This window comes from Pangasianodon hypophthalmus, chromosome 12 (genome assembly GCF_027358585.1).
Source record: "Pangasianodon hypophthalmus isolate fPanHyp1 chromosome 12, fPanHyp1.pri, whole genome shotgun sequence".
In the NCBI taxonomy this organism is placed as follows: Eukaryota; Metazoa; Chordata; class Actinopteri; order Siluriformes; family Pangasiidae; genus Pangasianodon; species Pangasianodon hypophthalmus.
The window spans coordinates 20,470,161-20,492,248 of NC_069721.1; the positions used below are offsets into that span (position 1 = coordinate 20,470,161).

A 22,088-nucleotide genomic window follows, 5' to 3' on the forward strand; every position below is an offset into this window, starting at 1 on the left:
TTACCTCAAGATGCAAACCGCTGGTAACACTCAAGAACACAAAGGCCAGATTAGACTTTGCTAAAAAACCTCTAAAAAAAGCCTGACCAGTTCTGATGCAAGATTAACTTGTACCAGAATGATGGGAAGAGAAAAGTATGGAGAAGGAAAGGAAGGGCTCATGATCCAAAGCATACCACATCATCCGTCAAACATGTGGAGGCAGTGTTATGGCATGGGCATGTTTGGCTGCCAATGGAACTGGGTCACTGGGGTTTATTGATAATGTGACTGTTGATAGAAGTAGCAGGATGAATTCTGAAGTGTACAGAGCCGTACTTTCTGCTCAGATTCAGTCAAATGCTGCAAAACTGATAGGACAGCGCTTCACAGTACAGATGGATAACAACCCAAAACATACTGTGAAAGCAGCCCAAGAGCTTGGAAATTAAATGTTCTTAAATGGCCGAGTCAGTCACCTGACCTCAACCCAACTGAGCGCTTTTCACTTACTGAAGATAAATCTGAAGGCAGAATGACCCACAAACAAGCAGCAACTGAAGATGGCTGCAGTAAAGACCTGGCAAATCATCTCAAGGGAGGAAACTCAGCATTTGGTGATGTCCATGGGGTCCAGACTTCAGGTAGTCATTGACTGCAAAGGATTTACCTCCAAGTAATAAAAATAATCCTAATATTTATGATTATATTAGTTTGTCCCATTACTTTTGAGCCTGTGAAAATGGAGGAACTCTGTAAAAAATGGCTGTAATTCCTAAACGGTTAATGCAATATTTTTGTTAAACCCCTTGAATTAAAGCTGAAAGTCTACGCTTCAGTCACATCTTGACTACTTCATTTCAAATCCACTGTGGTGGTGTACAGAGGCAATATTACCAAAACTGTGTCACTGTCCCAATATTTATGGACCTGACTGTAAATAAATAAAACTTTTTGTTTTACTAGAAACTGAAAAAAAATCTGGCAGAAAGTTATGAATCTGTGTGTGTATAAATCGAGCCTGTGTATTGTCATGTTCTTTTTTCCAGACAAGCTTTGTCCTGTTCTTCTTTTCCTGAGAAACTATCATTTTTTTTGTTCTGGAGGTCAGTACAGGAACTAATAAATGCGAGTGTTGTCATGTTAGATTCCCTCTACAAGGTCTCATGATAGCGATTTTTCGAAGAATTTAAGCAATAGGCTTAAATTGATCGAGTCTAATAGTTTCATGCTAAAATCTATCAGTAACATGATAATAGATTTAGATAGATATAGATAGATAGATAGATTTTAGCATGAAACTATTAGGGTTGATCAATGAATTATATCGTGAGGTTTCATTGATGAAGAATGATGAAACCTTCACACACACATGCACACACATGCACACACACGCACACGCACACGCACATAGGCAGCAGCATTTTTGATTTCTAGTAAGTGTTTCAAGTCCGTAATGCCGACTATCTACTGGATTCATGCCATGTTTCCTCAGAATACCATGATAAACAAAAAAGCTGTAACCCTGTATTTCAAACAAACAAACAAAATAAAAACACTAAAGTTATGGTTCTGACATCTGTCCTATTGTGACAGTTATACTTTGGACAACATGTGATGAGTCTCATTTTAATTTCTCCTCAAAAGGTTTATTTTGGACTTTTGTGGAACAAAGAGCATGGAAAACACAGGCATGTGTTACAAATTGCAAATAAGGATATAAAATCAAATTGCAAATAAGGATATAAAATCAAACTTTATACTGATGTCTGTTTACCTTTGAAAGATAGAGGCTTTAGCCCTGCTAGCGCATTTTGCACCAGCCGCCCCGATTGTATCCTGTATTTAGTTTTCAAACTGTACGAAGTTGCAGTGACATTGAGAAAGTTTAGTGCAGCAGTGATGGGAATCCCTATTTTTACATTCTGCACAAAATCATACACATTATGTATTTCACATGAGAGATAGTGATAGGTAGTAGCATTTAATTTGCATACTCTTTAGGATTGCCTTACAGCTGTCAAGTAACATACAGTCCAAGTGTGACACAAGCTACATTCTAAACTCTGTACTGTTAAACTACATAGTACATACTGTTTAGTATGCTTGTGTGGAATCTGCAATGTTCTAACAGCTAACTTTACAAAAAATACCATTTCTTCTGCAAATCACTTCATTTGTTCCACAAAGACAAAAAAGCTCCATTACTGGCAGGTGAAGATTGTTTTCGCTGATTCTTCATATGCTTTCTGAAATCCTTATACTTAAATGTGAACAGTTCATTTCTCTCATGGCAGCATTGGGAATGCAGCTCAGTCCGACTACTAACAAGTGATTTAGCTCCTGGATTTATGGTATTTGATAGTTAATGAGCATTTTCCTGCTAATGTTTGGAACAGGATCAAGTTGCAAAAGACTCATTACATAGAAAACAAGCAAAACTCTGCTTCTTTATGTTCTCTGTCATTCAGACCAGCTGTATGCAAGTTGATTATTGAATATTAATGAACACTGGGGATCTGTTTCATGAATATTAATGAATGGTGGGTGATCTCAGGAAAAACTGTCTGTAAGTTGGAGAAGCAGAAATGCAAAGGCATTATTTTCTGAAATTTTCTGAAATTATTTTCCACAGACATTTAGGAATAATAATCTCCATTACCTGTTACAATTTCTAATGATTTATCCCAAACCATTTGTTTGCATAGGAGGAGAATAGGGCATGTGTTGTTGGTTTATTAGTGTTATTTGGGAAAGGAGGCTTTTTGTTGGAACAGAAAAGTGTCCGGTGGGAGTGAGAGCCAAGATCACACGTGTACACACGCTCAATTATCACTGAATGAACCCTGGGACCTGCAAAACTAACAGTCACATAAGAGCACAGCAGGACCAGGTGTTTACTCTCTATCACACACACACACACTCGCACACACACTCACACACACACGTATATATTCAACCCTTATAGCAGATGTCATTCTTCTCAGTTGGTGGTTAGCAGTTACACCCATACAACAGAAATATAGGATTAGGTATTTGCGCATATAGACAGAGCGAGGGTGTGTGTGTGTGAGTGTGTGTGTGTGTGTGTGTGTGACATACTTGATTTGAGTCAACTGTCAACTGTCCATGCTTTTACAATGTTATTGTTACTCACTGTAAGAAGTAACTCACACAGTTACTTTTCCTTTGTTAAATAATTCGGTTTTTGTATATAAAAAAAAATTAAATTATATAAACGTCATTAAACCTTGTTAGCACTAACCTTGTTAGCAAAACCTCAGCAAAACTGAATATTGTGATACATATTATAAAGATATCATAAAGATGTCACGTTTTGCTATATATTTACTACTAGTACTAGTACTACTACTACTACTAATAATAATAATAATGCATATAAAACTAGTGAGCAAAACACTGATATGAAATATCAATATTGTCAATAAGATAGACATTAATGTCAATCTTTAAAAAAAGGAAAATTCAGACAATTATGCTCATTTCACAGTTACTACAGATACAGTATATAATTTTCTTTAGTTATTTATTTAACTAGTGAATAGACTCAACATTTTAAATAGGCTTTATACATTTGTGTAGCACACTTATGATGGAAATTACTGATCGGCGTCATGGTACCTGCCCCCTCATTTTTGAATTATGTGATGTTTGATGTTTAAGTAAGGGATAATCCACAGCTACAGTCCAGGTTAAAGCTGTCATTGATGTTTGCAGTGCAAAATTTGACTGAAAGGATAAAAATAGCGGTAATATGTGGATCATCCCCAACTTTTGCCATAAAGTTGGAAGCAGACAATTGTCTAGAATGGCTTTGGCATTCTAGGCAAGTAGAAGGAAGATTTCTGGTTATGTTAAAGACCTTAGTGTGAATATTGTTGCCAGACTTTTGTTTAAAGCTCATGTACATAATATTGCTAGGACAGCCTTCTTTCATCTCATCACTAAGCTAATAAATATAATGTCTTTAAAGGATGCAAATAAAATTGTTCTTGCAAGAAAAATGTATTCTCTTGTTATCTCTAGGTTTGACTATGGTAATGCCTTGTTGATCTGGATGTTCCAGGAGTTGCATTAACAAGCTCCATTTACTCCACAATGCAGAAGCCAGACTCCTTAAGGGAAGGATAAAGTTTGACCGTGTCGCCTCTATTTTATCCACACTGCAGTAAAATTTCACACTGAAAGCACTGAATGGTCTAGCTCCAAAGCGAGAGAACTCTTGGTCTATTATGATCTCACCATGCCTGGTTTAATCAAATGATGCAGGTTCTTTATCAGTACCTAGAATAATGAAGACTACAGCAGCTAGGGTCCTACACAGACCCCAGCTATGGAATAGTCTTCTGATTAGTCCTCAGCCACATTCTCAATCTTTAAGACTACATTGAAAACCTACTTGTTTAGTCATGAATTTTGTTAAATTTATCTTCGGTTAAGGTGTAGATCTGGGGGTTCATGGCCATACTGAGTTATGGTAAACTGATATGTTTTGATGCTGTTAATGCTACAGTTAATGGAGGACATGCTATTCTGTAGTTAGCTGATATTAAGGCTACATATGTGCTTGATGGAAAAAAAGGCACAAGAGATTCTCAGAAGTGTTCACTTGAGCCCAGTCTCCTATTCTCATCATCTCACAACTGATATAGCAACACACACATACAGTATCAGAGTAACCCAGAATGATACTTGAAAATAATACAATTCTTGATGAAATTACATAGCAAACTGGAAGGTGGCCACTTTGTGTTTCTGTGACATAATGTAATATCTGACAATTGTAACATTGTCATTCATTCACACCTGCTAGCGGATGGCCATGAACTCATAAGACATTTGTAATCTGATATTTTCTCACAGCATGGTTATATCATATTTTCTGTGATTGAGGAAATGTTTATTTCACAAGTGTAAGCCTGAAGGAGTAAGTGGGGACTTTTGTCAATTCTCGGAAAATTGTAACAATGCATGTGCATCCTTCCTGTTTAAGGTAATGACAAACATACAGAAGGGATAACATGGTGATGAGGCAAACTGATATACACCTGTTCTGTAGGACTTTGACCCAGCAACCTGTTAGTGTCTGAAGGAAGGATGAATACTGTGGATCAAGGTATCTATTTAATCTCACAGACATTTCCAAATTTCATTTCTTTCTTTTTTTTTTTAAACAGATTTTTAATTCGGTGTACCAGATAAGCAACCGAGTGATGGCCCAGGATCAGCCCATGTTTACGACCTTCATCTGGCCCAAAAACTGCTATGGACTTGATGGTAAGGAACTCTGCTGCACTCATCGGAATAAGCCACGAATAAGCCAGAACTTTGATGAGACCAAATCTCATATCTCAGGCCAGATCTTAAAGTGGGCCATGTTTTTTCTAAAATGGAAATGGTAAACATGATTTAGGTATGCTTGGTTGCATTCAGGCCACTTTTGGCCCAGATTCCAAAATTCAATTAAAATCTTAACTTTGGCTGCTTACAGTTGGGCCACTTCTGGTTCAGAACAGATTTACCATTGCTAAAACTGAAGGTTTCGTGCTTAAAACTATATTTTGTCTGGAAACTGATAAATTAGTTACACGATTGCTTAAGAGACTAAGTTATTTATTTTCTCTAAAGCATGACAGACCTAATGTGGAACTTCATCAACGCTGCCTACTGTACTGAGTCTCTGTTGGCTTGATGTCTAGATTTTTTAGTTTACTAATAATCCACAACCTAGCAGTATAGTAAATAAAGTAAACAATTACACAGCCTGCTTAAATAAATTACCCATTTTACCCAATATATTAATTGGCACTGTGGATTTGTTCAAAGACAGCAAGATAAAAAATAAAAAAGTGATCACTTACTTTTCAGGATCAGTGCAGTGTTAAAATGAACATGGTTATTATACAATAATATGAAAATAAATCTGTTAATCTTTAAATGTACCCCACAGTTTTGAGCATATGTGTCACATGACTGTTATCTGTGATTTAGTTAGCATTGCCAAAATGAATCAGTCACTGTGGTGAAGAATATGCATGGACCCATACGATTATGGATTCAAATTATTTTTATTTTATAAATTTCATATAACCCCCCGCTTTTTTAAAACTTATATACAGAGTCAATACATGTTGATAAAGAAAAAATATTTTGAAAAGGCAAAATATTATTTGGCCCCCCATTGTTTAAAAATCAAGAGTTCTGATTCTCATTGTTTGGTCTAGATTTTTTCAAAGAAAAAAAAATTTAATTTAGCCTAAAGTTAGGGAATTAAATGTGCCTCCCACAGATGAAAAAAAGGCACACACAAGAATTATTATTTTTAATCTTTAGTATACATTAAATGCAGATTAAGACTGACAAAAGTAAAGCATGGTCCTGCTCCTTACTGCTGGTTTACTGAATATTAGTATGTGGTCTACATGAAACTAAAAGCTTAATGTTTTTAACATGACAATGCTGAATAGACTACCACAGAACCTTCCATCAAAGGTGTACTTTTTCATTTCTTTTTTTTTATTATTAACTTTATCCTTTATGCCGTGTCTAGACAGAGCAGCTATAGAAACTACAAGCTGACTAGCGCTGATAAACCAGACGGGTCCAGTGCACATTTACTCACACAATATCCTGCAACTATTAACGTGAAAATTTAACAAAGAGCATCATAGAAAAAACAGGCTTATATTATTTAACAAGCTACATGGTCTCATAGGCTACTTTATTAGATACACATACAATGTAGGTCCCTTTGTAAGTGTACATTTACTGACTTGAACTCATCTGTTACTATGTGTGATATGTCAATCCATGATTATTAAGGGATAGGGATCAACACAGGAACACCACTGTCCAGATGATATTTGGCTGGGGATTTTTGGTTTTTGGATTTTTGGCATGGAAATAGATCAGCTTTAATCTCTAATGATGCACCTACAGTGTGGACTAACAAAGAAGGTGTGTCTACTAAAGGTGTTTCTGATAATGTGCTGTATGTGATGCACTCACACCAGCACCACACACACCACCATGTGAGTATCACTGCTGTGCTGAGAAAAGTCCACTATCGAATAACATCAACTTCATGGTGGCTCCTTTATCCATTTAACAGTTACACTCATGCAGGTAGTGGTTTAGCTGGTCCTTGACCTTATTATTACTATTTTTCACTTCCAGCAGAGGAAAGCATCAAGGGCATTCACTTAGAACAGATGCAGAAAACAGACACAGAGAGTGCCTTTGTCATCCTTAGATTTTATATATATATATCCATGAAACAGAGCCTGTTATTGACTATTAATAATTATTAATAATTATTTGCTTTTTATATTTGATTATATAATTATTTGCTATCAGCTCAAATGTTCAAAGCAAAAATACCACACAGTTACATAACTGGGGACAATTCCAAAAAAAAAAAAACAATAATAATAATTTTAAAAAACAGGTCAAAGTCAAAGGCCGTGTTCCAAATCACACTGCATTGTGCTGAATAGTATGCACGAGTGCACTGCTAGTCCGTGTTGCCACATAGTGACATAGTTGCCACAGGTGACAGGTGCTTCTGCATGTAATCGGAAGTGACCGAATCGCCATAGTAACTCCCCAAATACAGCCTTTTTCTCCACTAGTGCGCGTGCAGCTCTCGGTGCATGTTTTAAAGCCCTCAGCTCGCGAATGCCCGGCGCGCCACCTGGCGACGCGCGGTCACGCGCACTCTATAGCGCAGTGCCGGTAGAGCGCGCGGTCAGATTCCAGTGTTAGTTTCACGTGGAGCACGAGCGAGAGAACCACGACTTTCCTCCCCGTTACTGCTTCCGTTTGTCTGCTTTGCTGTTGAAGCCACCGGATTAGGACGATGTAAACCGACTCCACACTGGACGGAAGTTGTGCCGCGCGCGCTCGCATGGAGATAGTAGAGGTATGAGCTTTTTTTTTCTTCTTCTTCTTTAAATTCACACTTCATTTGTTGCACTTTGGCTCGTGCAGAGCTGTGAACTGGCACTGAGAAGGTTTCTGGTTCTAACTGCCTCTAGATTTGGGTAGACAGAAATGTTAACTTTTCAGCTGATATATGATTATTTTAAATAATATTTAGGGGTTTGACTTTAATTGCATGCGGCGTTTGGTTGGTAGTTATTACAGACACACACCTGACTTTTTGAGCGTCTTTCTAAACTACCATATCTCTGAGTAAATACAGGGGTTAGGTGTGTGTACTTTGCATAATAAAACCAATTACATAACTGTTTCATTTCCTGGAGTTATGCATGGTAATTCCATGCATAATTGGTTAATAATACTAATACTAATACTAATAATAACCAGTGAGGCTTGGATTATTATTATTGTTGTTATTATTATTTCAGTTGTGCTCATTTACAGCACTCTGGCTTTGATCATTGTTTTAGACTGTGTTGATTAGTGCAGAAGTAAAGGTTGCATCATATTTGTATTTATAGAAAGTATCAATGAGACAAGAAAGATATGAGGAAAGGTAGCCTAACATCTACAGCTCAGATGATGCGTCATTTGGGGATAACTTAAAGGTTATGGGAAAGTTGATTTAACATTTAATTAATCCTTGGTTTCTGAACCTGCACTAACGCAGTACACCTCTCTTTCTCTCTCTCTCTCTCTCTCTCTCTCTCTTTCTCTCTCTCTGTCTCTGTCTCTATTCTAATGTTTAATTTTTATGTTGAAGCAATGGCTAGCAACCTAAATAATTTCTCCTAAAGAGGTACAGTATAAACACCTAATCCTCAATATATATTGTATAAATGTCTTGACGCACTAAAAGCCCTTACCATGTCTCCACTCACGCGCTTTAAACAGTGTAATATTCATGAGTTGACTGATCGAACACATTTGTGTTGACACTGGATCTTGTTGAGATTCAACCTTATGTTTACTATTCTCATTGCATTAAAGAATAAAAATATGAAATATATTTCTTGGCTATGAGTATGCTTATTCAGTTTCATTCTACTATCCTTAACACCACCAACAGAGTAGAATTGGAAATTATTAGCAATTCTTGTAGTCAGAATTCCTTCTGAAGGCCAGGGTAGTAAATGTGTTGATTCCAGTGTGGTTGTGGTTGTTGGTTGTGGTAGTGAGTGCTAACTGATTAGAAAACCTGACTCAAGAAAAAAAAATCCCAAAGGCATTGTGGGTTGACTAACACTTTAGAGTTAATTTGTGATAGCCTTGACTGTTAGAATTGTTCTAGAGAGAATATTCCTGTGGATAGCTATAGATGCTTTGACTATGTGAAACATACAGTATTTGTTGTACCTGATGCTGGTTCACTGTGTGTGTGTGTGTGGTTCACTGTGGTATGCTGCAGTGTGGTTGTATACATTTAGTCATTTAGCCATTAGCAAATGCTCTGTTCCTGACTGGCTTGCAAACCGTTGAAGACACAGTTGCGAATCAGGACGGATTGATATCCTGAAGATTGGAGATTGATACTTGATTGTCGAAGTGCTAGAATGGTCTATGAGATAAGAAAGAGACAAATTCATACCTAAGTGCACACATAATACAAATAAGTAAAAAAAAAAAAGTAATACAAAGACAATAAATGCAAAGTAGATACAGATGAAAATAAAGGTGTTTTCCCACTGAGCAGTGTAGCACCACATCCACTCAAATCTTCACACACCCCTAGATATTCCTAGTCACTTGCTGGTCTTCTCTACAGAGCATTCTGCCTTTGCCTGGTTCATAAGCCTGGAAGGTTCTTTAACATACTGACTTTACAGCTTACTCCACTGGCTCTGTTTTTCAGCAAGAATCACATTCAAAACTCTTCTCATTCCATGCATCAGTGGGTTTTGAACCTTCCTGTAGGACAGTGTTTTTCAGTCCTGGTCTTGGAATATCACTGCCCTGCACATTTTGGTGTCTCTTCTCCTTTAACTTGTTAAATTAGCTGATGAGTTGAATCAGGTGTGTTTGGAGCAAGGAAAACATGAACGTGCAGGGCAGTGGTGCTCCAGGATTGAGAAACACTGTCCTACAAGAAGATACAGAACCCCTTAATGCAGGGGTGTCCAATCTTATCCACGAAGGGCCAGTGTGGGTGCACGTTTTCTTTCCACTCAAGCAGGAGCCACACCTGATTCCACCTGTTTAATCAGTTGATCTTGGCTTTCAGTAGACTCAGGTGTGGCTTCTGCTTGGTTGGTATGAAAACCTGCACCCACACCGGCCCTTTGTGGATAAGATTGGACACCCCTGCCTTAATGCATGGAATCACTTTAGAGAACTTTGTGGGGTTATGAACCGAGTGAAGACAAAATGCTCTGTGAAGAAGATATCATATGCGAATGGAGACAAACAAGTGTCAAGTCTAGAAAAATCTAGGGGTGTATGAGGATTTGAGTGGATCTGGTGGTTAATGTGATGTGATCAGAGAGTGACAGAAGCCTGTTGTCTAAAAATCACAGCAAGATTCTCAACTGCGTCTACCAGATGTGCTGTAAGGGTGTCAGAGGTGATGGACAGGTAGAGCTGAGGGGTTCTTCACTGGTAGGAATATCAGTTCACTTCTGTCTATAGATGGATAGAGAGGTCCAGTAGGGTTGTATTGGTAAAGTGTAGTGTGGTTATCTGACAGGTTTCAGCATTGTAATATAGGTGACAAGCAGGTTTGGACTTCAGTGGGTTTAGATTGTTTGGGTCCAGTGGGGGTTGTGCTGAAATTCAGTGCGCTTATGTTGAGGTTCATTGGGCTTACATTGAAGTCCAGGAGATTTCGTTATTGGAGTCCAATGGAATAGTTTTTTTGGAGTTACATGGTCCTGGGTTGTTGGGTTCCGAGGAGTACCCTATAGGTTGTGTTTCGGAGTCCAGCAGAGTTGCGTTTTTGCACTTTAGTTAATTTCCGGTTGCGTTGTTGTGGTGCAACCCCAGGGCCATTTTATTATTACTTTTGTTATTATTATTATTATTATTATTATTATTATTTGTTCTCTGGTTCAATTCGTGGTATTTTCAGACGTTTAAGATTCTGTTGTTAGGGTACATTGGGGTTGTTGGGTTGTAAAGGTATTATGTTCAGATCAGTCAGGTTGTAGTATTTTTTGTGGGATTGTAGTCAAATTTTAACTTTGGGTTTCAGGAGGTTGTGTTGGGGTCTAAGACAGCTTGCAGGATTTGGTTCCAGAGTCATTGTGCTGTTGGAGCCCACTGGGTTTGTGTTATTGGGCTGCAATTCATCTAGGATATTTATTTGGCAGCTCTCCAAGTGTTCTTGCCTTTTAAGCTCACATGACTGCAGATGTACTGTCTTTGCCATTCTGCTCTCTCCTGCTTTCTCTCACTCTTTCTTTTTGCCTCCTTCTGACTTTGAGTGAGTGTCATTTCCATGGTGCTTGCTCAGCTAAATGCTTGGTGATCTGAGAGGCTTCACCTCTAATGTGATGCCAGTGGGGTGATTGATGCTTCTGTCTACCAAACTGGGTTTATGCACCACACTGTCTCCATACTGCAACACACACACACACACATACACACACACACACACACACACACACATATATACATACACACATACATACACACACAAAATGTCTTCACAATGGTAGGATAGTGTCCTCATAAAAATATGGTGTTTTTACACTTTTTAGTTCAAAAACTAAAAGAGGCAAAAACTAAAAGAGGAATTGCATTAATTAGCTACAGTAATCACTGTATCAGTGGACTGTCCTTGTGTGTGTGTGTGTGTGTGTGTGTGTGCGCGCACCTACCTTGCTTTTGATTCCTTGCTTTATCTTTAAGACATGGAATTGCTCTTATTCCCCGTTATTGCTCTGGGAGCTGGTATCGCCTTGAACTGATGTTTGTGGTATGATTTGGTTGGGGGTATGATTTTTGTTCTATCTCTGACAGGAAAAGATTGGATTATATCAGATCTTTTTAAAGGATAAAGATAAGGATTTTTTTAAAAATAAATATATGCACTCAAGACTCAAGACTGCTCAGATCAACTTTTTTGCAGTCTGAAGAATCTTTTTTTTCCAGATATAATTTCAGATATGATCATACCCTTCAAGTGCACAGTTTACACTGTCTGTAGATTTTCTTGTCAGTGTAGTTAGGCCCTGGCTGAAATATTAAAGTTAGCCATCAGTCTGTCAGTCAAGTATCAGTAAAACAGACTGCTGTCACAGTGGCATGCATTCATTAATGCTCAAAGCCACGCTGAGCTGTCAGAGCTGTTGTGTTGTTTCATAGAGCGAAGAGAAATTTTTATGAAGGTAACATAAATGCTTTTTGATACCTGGTTTAAGGAACATTTGTTGTAGTGTGATAATGAAAAGCTGCTGTCATGGCAGGCTTTGTGTGATAAATGTATTCTAGGTGTGTAGAGAGTTTTGTACATGCAGAAGCGCTATGTGCTTCTGCGTATTATTAAATATCAAAATAGTGTTGTGAGTATGCTGTTCTAGCTTTTAATATTTAAGAGAAATCACTTTTCCGCAAAGTCCTGCTTTACTGATGTTAAAAAATTACTATATTTGTCTTTTTTTATTTTCATTTGGATTGTGGTATGCTTTGCTAAATCCTGAAAGTAATAAAAATGTGATATTAGTTTTCTTACTAGGCATGTAATAAATGTCCATGTGAACACGTCCATATAATAAATGAATAATTAAATGAACATAGACCACCATAGACCTGAAAATGTGTCAGTGCTAAAATTTTCTTTGAGGCAAATTCCTTCTGCTCTCTAAATGTCGTAATAAATGGAGTGTAACATTCACTCTTACACCGATTAAAAAATGAGCCTTACTGTTTCTTGGCCAGTATGAAATAGAATAGACACATGCGAATAATTGTTTATTCGGTGTATTGAGACCTACAACACACATTGTTGTTAGTGTACAAACTTCAAAAACCAATAAAATTCATTTATCCATTCAGTAGGAGGCCCCTGATGTAGGCTGTAGAGATATATGATAATATAATATAATATCATACATAGATTATATTGTATATATAATATAAAATCATATCATACAGGCAGATAGTTGTTAAAAAAGTATCATCTGTATTGAAGCCATGTAATGAATCCATTTGACTGATAAACTGATTTTTGATGACTCCCTGTACTTTGGGAGAAGAGAACCTAAATAAAGTAAAATAAATATTACCAGTAAGTACTATTTAATTGCAGGCATTTGATGTTACAGCCTACATATTTATGAACAGTTAGTCAGCCACATGTGGTTATGGTTCAGCACATCTTTTGGATTTAATCGTTGGACTGTAATATTAACATATTATATAGCAATGACATCTGCACTGGCACATATGTACATGACAAATATTGGATATTCACATCAGTCCATAATTCTCACATTGGTACATCCCTTGTAGTAAGCTGCATTATCGGTTAGTGTCTATGCGACGAAAGTGCTGGCTGCCCGGTTTGGCCTTATTTGGCCTTATTATAGATGAGTCATTACATGTAGATTACTTGAAGAAGGCAAATCCATTAAGGTTTCGTGATCTTCAGTTAAAATGCTATCCAGCAAGACAGGTACAAATAAATATACAGAGTATGTTTGTTTGTTTGTTTATGTATTCATTTCTTATTAATAGTAGTGCGCTAACGTTATAAACTGTGATAAAAATTGATAACAGTTTAAAAATGCCTACATTTGAGCTAAATGTAAGCTAAAGTAATGATCAGTAGAGGTATCAGGTGAGTTTCTCGGGTTATGTAGAATTAACACAAATTTAAATTTGGGGATTAAAAAAAATAGAAGCTGTAGCTGTGCTGCTGTTCGTGACAGACACAGTGAATTACAAACACTCAGTGCTTCTGGTTTTCAACTCAGGAAAACATTACGTTGGTTCAGTACTGCACCTTGCTGTTCGTCTGAAGCACTCGGCTTCTGAGAGGCATTATCCGGTTTTGTTTCATCTCACCTCGGTTCTTTATGATGTGTGAGGCAGCCGAGTGTTGAATCTGAGATGGCTTTCTCCTAATGGGGTCATCAGACGCAGCGTAAACACCGGCCCTTTGTTATTTCTCCTTTTATCGGATGTTAAGTTAGGAAGTCTTCCAGATGTTCTTGTGGCTCGGATGGCCCTGCTGTTTTACACACACAGTGTGTTTGGAAAGCTTGGCATGCATATGCCATTGGTGTCAAAACTCTTTATGCTGGATATTTTGACCCACTGGTCCTAATTTGACATAATATAATTCTGAATTTCTTCTCCATGAGTGCTGGTCAGCTCACCATCTTAAAACTACAACACACAGAAGAAATTTAATACCCTTACTATTATTCTTAGTGTCTTACATTACATAACATATCTTATGTAAGTGAACTCAGTTCAAGTTCAGGCATCTGCACTTTAACTAAAAATATAAAAGTTTCAGCTATAGACTCCAGTTAAAATTGCATTACTGCATTAGCGGGGTCGGAAGTACAGAACATCTCACCAGAGCCACTCAGCTATTTAAATTCCCATTGACTCTAAAGTTAAATAATGTATTTATGGTGCCAGAGCATCAGGGGACTGTTGTGCTTGGGTTTAATAGTCATGCAATAAGTTTGTCTGTACTGAATTGTGAGTAAGAGAATACTATAAAAATATATCTCATGTATATACAGTGACATGTACAGTTACAATACATAACATTTAGTTTTGTTGATGTCTGCAAAATAAAGGATCAAATGCATCAGCATTTGTACAAGCAAGTGTTGCATTAAGAATGGTTTTGCAGTAATTACAGAAGTTTTCTTACATGAGTGAAGTTCAGTTTGTTTCTTTAGTTTTGTGCTGAAGCTCCAAGGCTAATTTTATTTAACAAGCAATTTAAGTGTATGAAAGTTGTGCCTGAATTTTATTATATTTCGAACAGCATTTTCAAGTTACGTAATCTCATTTTAAATAAGCAGCTTTGTAAAGTAGTAGTAATAGTCCACATTTACAAATTTAATTTCAGGAAAACTGAGCCGTCTACATAACTTCCAGCATTCTGATTCAATTTTGTCTCCAGACTTCGGAAGACAGGACCAAGAAGCTGAATGATACGACATTCTGTTAGGGAAACAAGCGATTCCAGTTGGCTAAGATGACGGCCTCTGTAATGTTGCAGTGTTCAGCTGCGCTGTTAAATTTGGTTCATGTTTATAGATCACATTGTGTCTTAAACCATTTCAGAAGATTTATGTGATGTGACTGAAGAACTGGATGTTGTCTGATGCAGATATTTGCAAAGCAACATTAGGCACCAAACACATCTATGGCTGACTGACTACATTGGGATACATTGGCTTGCATATTGTCAAAAGAAATACTTGTACAATGTGTGAATGCAGCACTTGCATATATTTCTAAATGTGAGTCATCACTGAGGTTTCATTCAAAGCCCCAGTCAAATCATTGCTCGTAGTATAATAATAGTTTCCTGACCCTCCTGTTTAAAGGCTGCCATAAGCAGTTAGATAAAGAACAACATCAGCATTTTAAGGAAGAAATTATCACACGCATAATTGACTGAGGCAAGGTGAAGACGGTGATGGGAATGCAGGTGAAACTTACTCACTCACTGATGAAGTTCATTAATGTGACTTTTACTCACTGGCAGCCATGTTGAGCTCTTATCACTAATTAAAGTTTTAACCTTGAAGTTCTTTTTAGGAAGAGAAACACTGGTTCGTATTCCAAAGCCAGAAATTAATACAAAGGGACTGCAACAATCACAGTAATAGTTATACCTGTTTTACAACTGGAACCCTAACTGTAATCTCATAGCATTAGGATGTAATAAATAAGGAATAGAACACTTGTGTGTGTGTGTTGTGTGTGTGTGTGTGTGTGTGTGTGTGATGTTATGATATCATGCAGCCTGATGCGAAGCAGAGCTACTGTCACCACCCTGAAGTTTATTATTTAACAATAACACATCCCACAGTGTTTTATTCCTATTAATCCACAGCAATTTGCCAACTATTACTTTATTAATGAACAACATACTATTAATATTGGCGAATGGTCACGAGACAAGTGTTATTAGTTCTGTTATTAGTTATCTTATAGCAGCTACTAACAGTTGTTTCCTCACAAGCCTTTCTTTTTTCTCTTATGTTTATAAAAATGCAGCTTGTCACTGATGAACTGGATGTGGTCTGAGGCAGATGTAGTATTTGCAAAGCAACACTGGGCACCAAACACATCTGTGGCTGACTGACTACATTTGGATGCACTGGGTTGCATATTATCAAAAGAGTCACTTGTACAATGTGTGACTGCATCTACAAACAGTTGTTTCCTCGCCAGTCTTTCTTTTTTTCTCTAATGTTTATTAAAAATGATGTCACTTGTACTTATGATTGTGAAATGACAACACAACAACAAATCTGTTTATTTTGTAGCACATCCATCATACAAGTCTCAGGGAGCAAGTATTAGCACATTAATATAAGTTATTGGTTTTGAAGTAGAGCCTACTGTCAGAGCTGCTTTATAGGAAATTAATCTACACATTCTGACCAATCAGAATTGAGAATTCAACAGCTCTTTGGTCACAGTTTCTTTTAAAAAATGGTTTAAACATTAAAACTGAGCTTAAATGAAGACTTCACCCAGTGACAGCTGGTTGTGATATTAAATGTGAGAACTGAAATCTAATAGCTTGTTGTTGTTGTTCCTCTTTTGGCTGCTCCCGTTAGGGGACGCCACAGCGGATCATTGGTTCGCGTATTTTTGATTTGGCACAGTTTTTACGCTGGATGCCCTTCCTGACGCAACCCTCCCCAACTGTTGCATGCAACCCAGTGGCTACGTTTGGTTCCCTGGCCGGGAATCGAAGCCGGGCCGCAGCGGTGAGAGCACTAAAAATCTAATAGCTTAATAATAAAAATGATTACACACACAAAACAATTATTAAACACACACACACACATACACACACTTAAAGGCAGATACACAGCTGGATTTGTGATTTCTATTTTTTTTGTCTGTAAAATCTGTATTGCCTTACCAGCTTCCTGACATGTTTCTTCCGACTATCAAACATGGTAAAGTTGTGACTTTTTACTCAAACCAAAAAAAATCCCCCACTAAACTTACAGTTCTGTCATCTGTCCTTTTGTGTAATTTGTACTTTGATTGGACAATTTGTGCTTAGTCTATCTTAGTCTATGTACTTTTAGTTTCTCCTCAAAATGCATTCTGAGGAAAAAAGGATGATAGAGTAAATAATCCACTTTTTTCACCTTATCTCCTTCTCAATCACTGCTTATGATGTGGAGATCAAATCTATGGGTTTCACTCTGTTGAATCACCTGACATATCTGTTACTGATAGACTGCATGAATCTACAGTGTGGACTAGAAAGAAATCAGCCCTAGCCTTGCTTCTTCATACCTGTCAGGCAGCAAAGTGTGCTTTATTTTGAGCAGGGTGGCAATTCAGTTCAATTCAATTCAATTTTATTTGCATAGTGCTTTTAACAATGGACATTGTCACAAAGCAGCTTTACAGAAATAAATACAATCAAATTAAATTAAACCAAAATAAATTGTAAATATGTGAATTTATCCACAAAACAAAATCCAAAATGATAGGCTAAGACAAAGTCAAGACGTAAGCAAAAGGTCAGGCAAACAGGATAAACTAGTCAGGAGTAGACTTACAAAACCAAAGGACAAAAAAACCAAGTCATAAACCGGAATATCAACAGCTAGAAAAAGACTTGGCACGTCTGGAAAGACTCACTGAATGATACTTCACATCATTTGTGTTTGGAATTCTTTTTATATAGCGTGTGGGAAATGAGGTGTGTGTGATCAGAAGTCAGGTGACCTCTGGAACTGGAACATGACAGTGAAGCTGTGTGTTGGGAATTATAGTCCTGAGTGGTCATGTCTGTTGTCCATGATGCAACGGGAGTCAGAGTTTGTAACTGATTCCGGCGGTGACATGCCGATACCGTTCAACCAACCACTGGTGGTTCTGTTGCGCTCACTTTCACAAAAATCCAAAATAATTCTCCATAAAACATTTGTTAACTGCAAATAATGTGATGCACATTTATACCAGCTGCCCCTGCTAACATGGCTCATGATTTCTAAGTGGACCTTACAGACTTTCATTCATTATTCATGGTTTTTTTTTTGGCTGACGTGTTTCTTTAACGTTCACAGCACACACCTTCTGAGGAACATGGCCGTGACCTAGAAATCTGACTGCTGTCTCAAATATTTACAGTGCTAGATGGAGGATTTTTTTCTGAAAACCAAATTCATCCATCCATTGAGGGACAGTTTCTATTTTTTTAGGAACAAATTTAAGGGGCAAAATGTTCACACAATTCTCTACACATGTTAGGCATCTGGGTACACACATCCAGAAGAGGACAATAATCTTGCACTTGTGGTCTTTTTTCAACTAAGTAATTGTCCTGGAATTATAGGATTTGTGAGGTGTGTGTGTCAGTGAGAGAGAGAGACAGGAAATGAATTAGCTTGTCAAGGTTTGAATAACATTCTCAGCTGTGTGACTGACTGATTCCAGGGCAAAACACTGGAGTAAATCCCACTGATGTACGTCATTATTATCTGCTCAGCCCTGAACACCATTCCTAAAATAGACTTACCCTTTGAGCAAAAAATGCAAGATTGATAGCATTATTCATCAAGGCTGTATGCGGTGTGGAAAAAAAAAATCTTCAGACTTAGAAGATTTTAATTTCGAGAAACATTCAGTGTTTAATCATCAGCGACATGAAAACAAAGGGAAAAAAATTACAAACTCTCAGACGAGTCCAGCCTGCAGAAGTGACACCACCTGGATGGATGATGCATAATGTAAAACAAAAGTCAGAGCATAATTTAAACAAGTCACTTAGTAACAAAACATTGAACTGAATTTAATATGGAAGAAAAATGGTGGACTTTTACATGATGCTATGTACCACACAGAAAGACTACATTTAGCACAATATTTCACTCATCCACACATGAGCTGTTTGCATTAGCTGCTGTCCATTGCGTCTGTCTGGCACTGAGTGCCTACAAGGCTTTATTAGGGTTAAATGGGTCTTTGACTGGTCATTTATTTTAGCTGACAGCTTTGACAGGTCGTTAGTGTGACTCTGGCCTGATGTCGCCAAGCTTTTTCGTAGCCAGAGTCCTGCTACGTGAAACACAAACACAGTAACTGAGGCCTTGCAGCTAGTGAGTATCAAACATAAACTTCAGGTACTTAGGGCTCATGTAGTGACACTGGGCACTGAGCTCACTGTGGATCTTTAAAGTGACATTTTACAATCTTTAAGTAAACAGCGTAGACATGATACCCTGGGTGATTCACAGGTCATGTACTGCTAGTAGCGCTCTTATATGTTGGTTTAAAGTAGAGGTGTGCATTTTCCAACCACTCCTGAAGCAATTCTTGCCAATCCTGCCCACAGTTATTACTGTTCGCATCTGTCGGCCATATTGTCTGATGAGCTGATTTGGTTCTATACTGTATGTCAAAATATAAACAAATTAGTAATTTACACCACCGTGTCCCTGATCGGGATTATATAACTGCCCGCATTTGCCCTCGAGAAAGTAAAAAAACGCCCATTCCAGCAACTTTTTGTTGGGTCTCACTGTACCCCATTCTTCATCTCAGCAGTTATCTATCTATCTGGCTAGCTAACTTAACTAATTAACTTAGCGATGCTTTTATGGTTGATCTGTGACAATTGGTGGCTGCTAACTAACCATCGTGCTGACTGTTGGCTCATGTTAGCAATGAACAAAAATATTTTGATTGTTATGATATGGATTTTGAACTGTGATATACTGTAATTACCTAGTTAAGAATATTATGATGTAAATCAAGACACGTACTGAAATCCCACTTATGTCTACATGAAAGACCAAGTAATTACTAGCTCTTAGTTTATGACCTAGCATGTAGTTAGCTAGCAGACAAGGTTACTTAGCTAATATTAGTTTTGGGTGATATAGCATAATTTGGCAGTTTAGACAAGTTATTATCCTACATAGATTATTTTAATGGTTTAAAATTTGATTTTAAGGAGTACTTTAAACCTCATCCAGTGAATCTAAGCCTATGTCACATTTATGAGGTGAGCAGTCCTCCATGTTACCAGTGTGGCTGTATTTTAGGTTGTTGGGAAGGGCTATTAATCAACTATTTTGATTATTTGTTTCACCTTGGCTTTGAGGTTTACTCCAGACTTTGTCTACAGCTATTTTCTGAGCAAAGCAAAGTTCAAGGGTATTTTGGCAATAATGAGTGCAAGTCGGAGTTCAGTGCAAGCCATCCCACATTAAGCTGGTCTATCAAAATGCCACTGCTTGGATAAGAAAATCGATACACTCATCCTTAATTGATGCCATAAGGGAAATTACCTTGTTATAGCAGCGACACAAAGCAAAGAGCACCATCTGCTTCTGAAACATAAAAGAACATCAATAGGCCAAGATGGAAATAACCAGCAGCAACTGAGCTCCTCACTTCATTTGCCACCAATACACACGTGTGCAATTCTGCTAGAGCTGAACAGATCACGCAACTAATTACAGCAATGATTACTAAGGAAATCAGACCCATCAGTTTTGTGGATGAAATGAGGTTTTACCTTTAATGGCTTTCATGAACATAACATGATGATACAGATAGAGATTTGTGTAGACATGCATATAATTTACAGTATTTTATCTGCACTCATTAAAATGATGTGAAAATTACATATACTAACAGCTAACCAATTGACTTCTAAAAATTAGGTTGTAATGTTGTTGGTTAAAAATTCAATTTCAGTTTATCACTGAAGTTATTAGGTTGCAGTAGTGGCCAGTAATACATTAGGTCAGTTTTTCCCTTCCAGGATATAAGATAGATTTGGGGGGAAAATAACCATGCAGTGAGACGAAGTTTGTTTAAGTGGTCAGATGCAAACTGTGTGATGCTCTACTAAACCTTAACAGTGACATGATTCCTAAGGCTTATATCTTTGGCAAGAAACTGCTTGTGCATACTTTTAACATTTAATAATATACTGTTAAATAATTTAAAGCTAAATTTATCTATGTCTGTTCCTGTTACTTAAATGTAGGTTAGCCTTTTTTTTTTTTTTTAAACATGCACTGTGGGCTACATGGCTGCATTTTTACCGTAACGTTCAGAATCTGGCCTGATAGATGAGAGACATCGACTGGGGGAAACTATTATCTGTAAAGATGGCTCAGTCCTGATCTTAACCTTTTAAATTTTATTTTAACTTCTTATGAATTTGCAGTGAAGATATTGGCTAGATTGTGCTTTCTCCGTCCGGATTAGGACACTGTCGATCGAAATCAGATGATTTTTTGGCCTGTTTGGGTTACAGCTTTGATGAAATGGATCTGGAAATGTTGGTAATTTGACAGATTTGGTTTCCCGTAGACTAAACGAACCATGGTGTGGTTTTGATTTTGAGTTGAAGTTCTGTTTGGATGGAGAGGTCTGCCAAGTTTCACACTATTGTTCCTCACATTTACACTTTTAAACAAATAATGGTTTATCTAGTATTCAAAAGGGTTCTTCGGTTTGCCCCTCTGGTTACATGTAGTGTGGGTATGGTCTGGATAACATCATGTTCATCATGTCCATCCCTGAGGTTTTCTCTTGTGTAATAGCTTCCAAAAAAAAAAAATAAAAGGCTGCAAAACATATAGTCATGATCTGGATCCTGAAAAATGGAGGTTCTCTACACTCTGTGTGTGTGTGGTGCCAAAAATAAACTATGTCAACCAGCCATATGTAGCAGTTGTATGTTCACTGATAAGTGGAATCCAGAGATTTGAGTCCGGTCTGAGTAAAAAGTGCTTTTATTCAGCTTGACACTGATTGAAGAGTATTTAAACTTTGTCTATAGTGGACAATTACTGGTTTTCTTTGAGAAATTGGAAACCCATGTTCTGGTCTTACAAGGTCATCTCACCATTGAGAGGAGTGAACAGCCTGTCATTTTTGCCCTTGTTCTGCTCTAACGTGATTTTCTGCAAGCCTTGGGGTGCTTTTGTGTTGGAAATTTAATGGGGTTGTGAGACCCA

At 37.5% G+C, this 22,088-nt stretch overlaps 1 protein-coding gene across 1 annotated transcript in view; it reads left to right on the forward strand.

The window, feature by feature from the left end:
- Positions 1 to 7,624: 7,624 nt before the first annotated feature.
- Positions 7,625 to 22,088, forward strand: part of chrm3b (cholinergic receptor, muscarinic 3b) — a 104,799-nt gene continuing 90,335 nt past the window's right edge. Inside the window, exon 1 of the mRNA XM_026914594.3 lies at positions 7,625 to 7,921. The gene's annotated coding sequence lies outside the window, so the exon portion shown is untranslated. The remainder of the gene's footprint in view (positions 7,922 to 22,088) is intronic.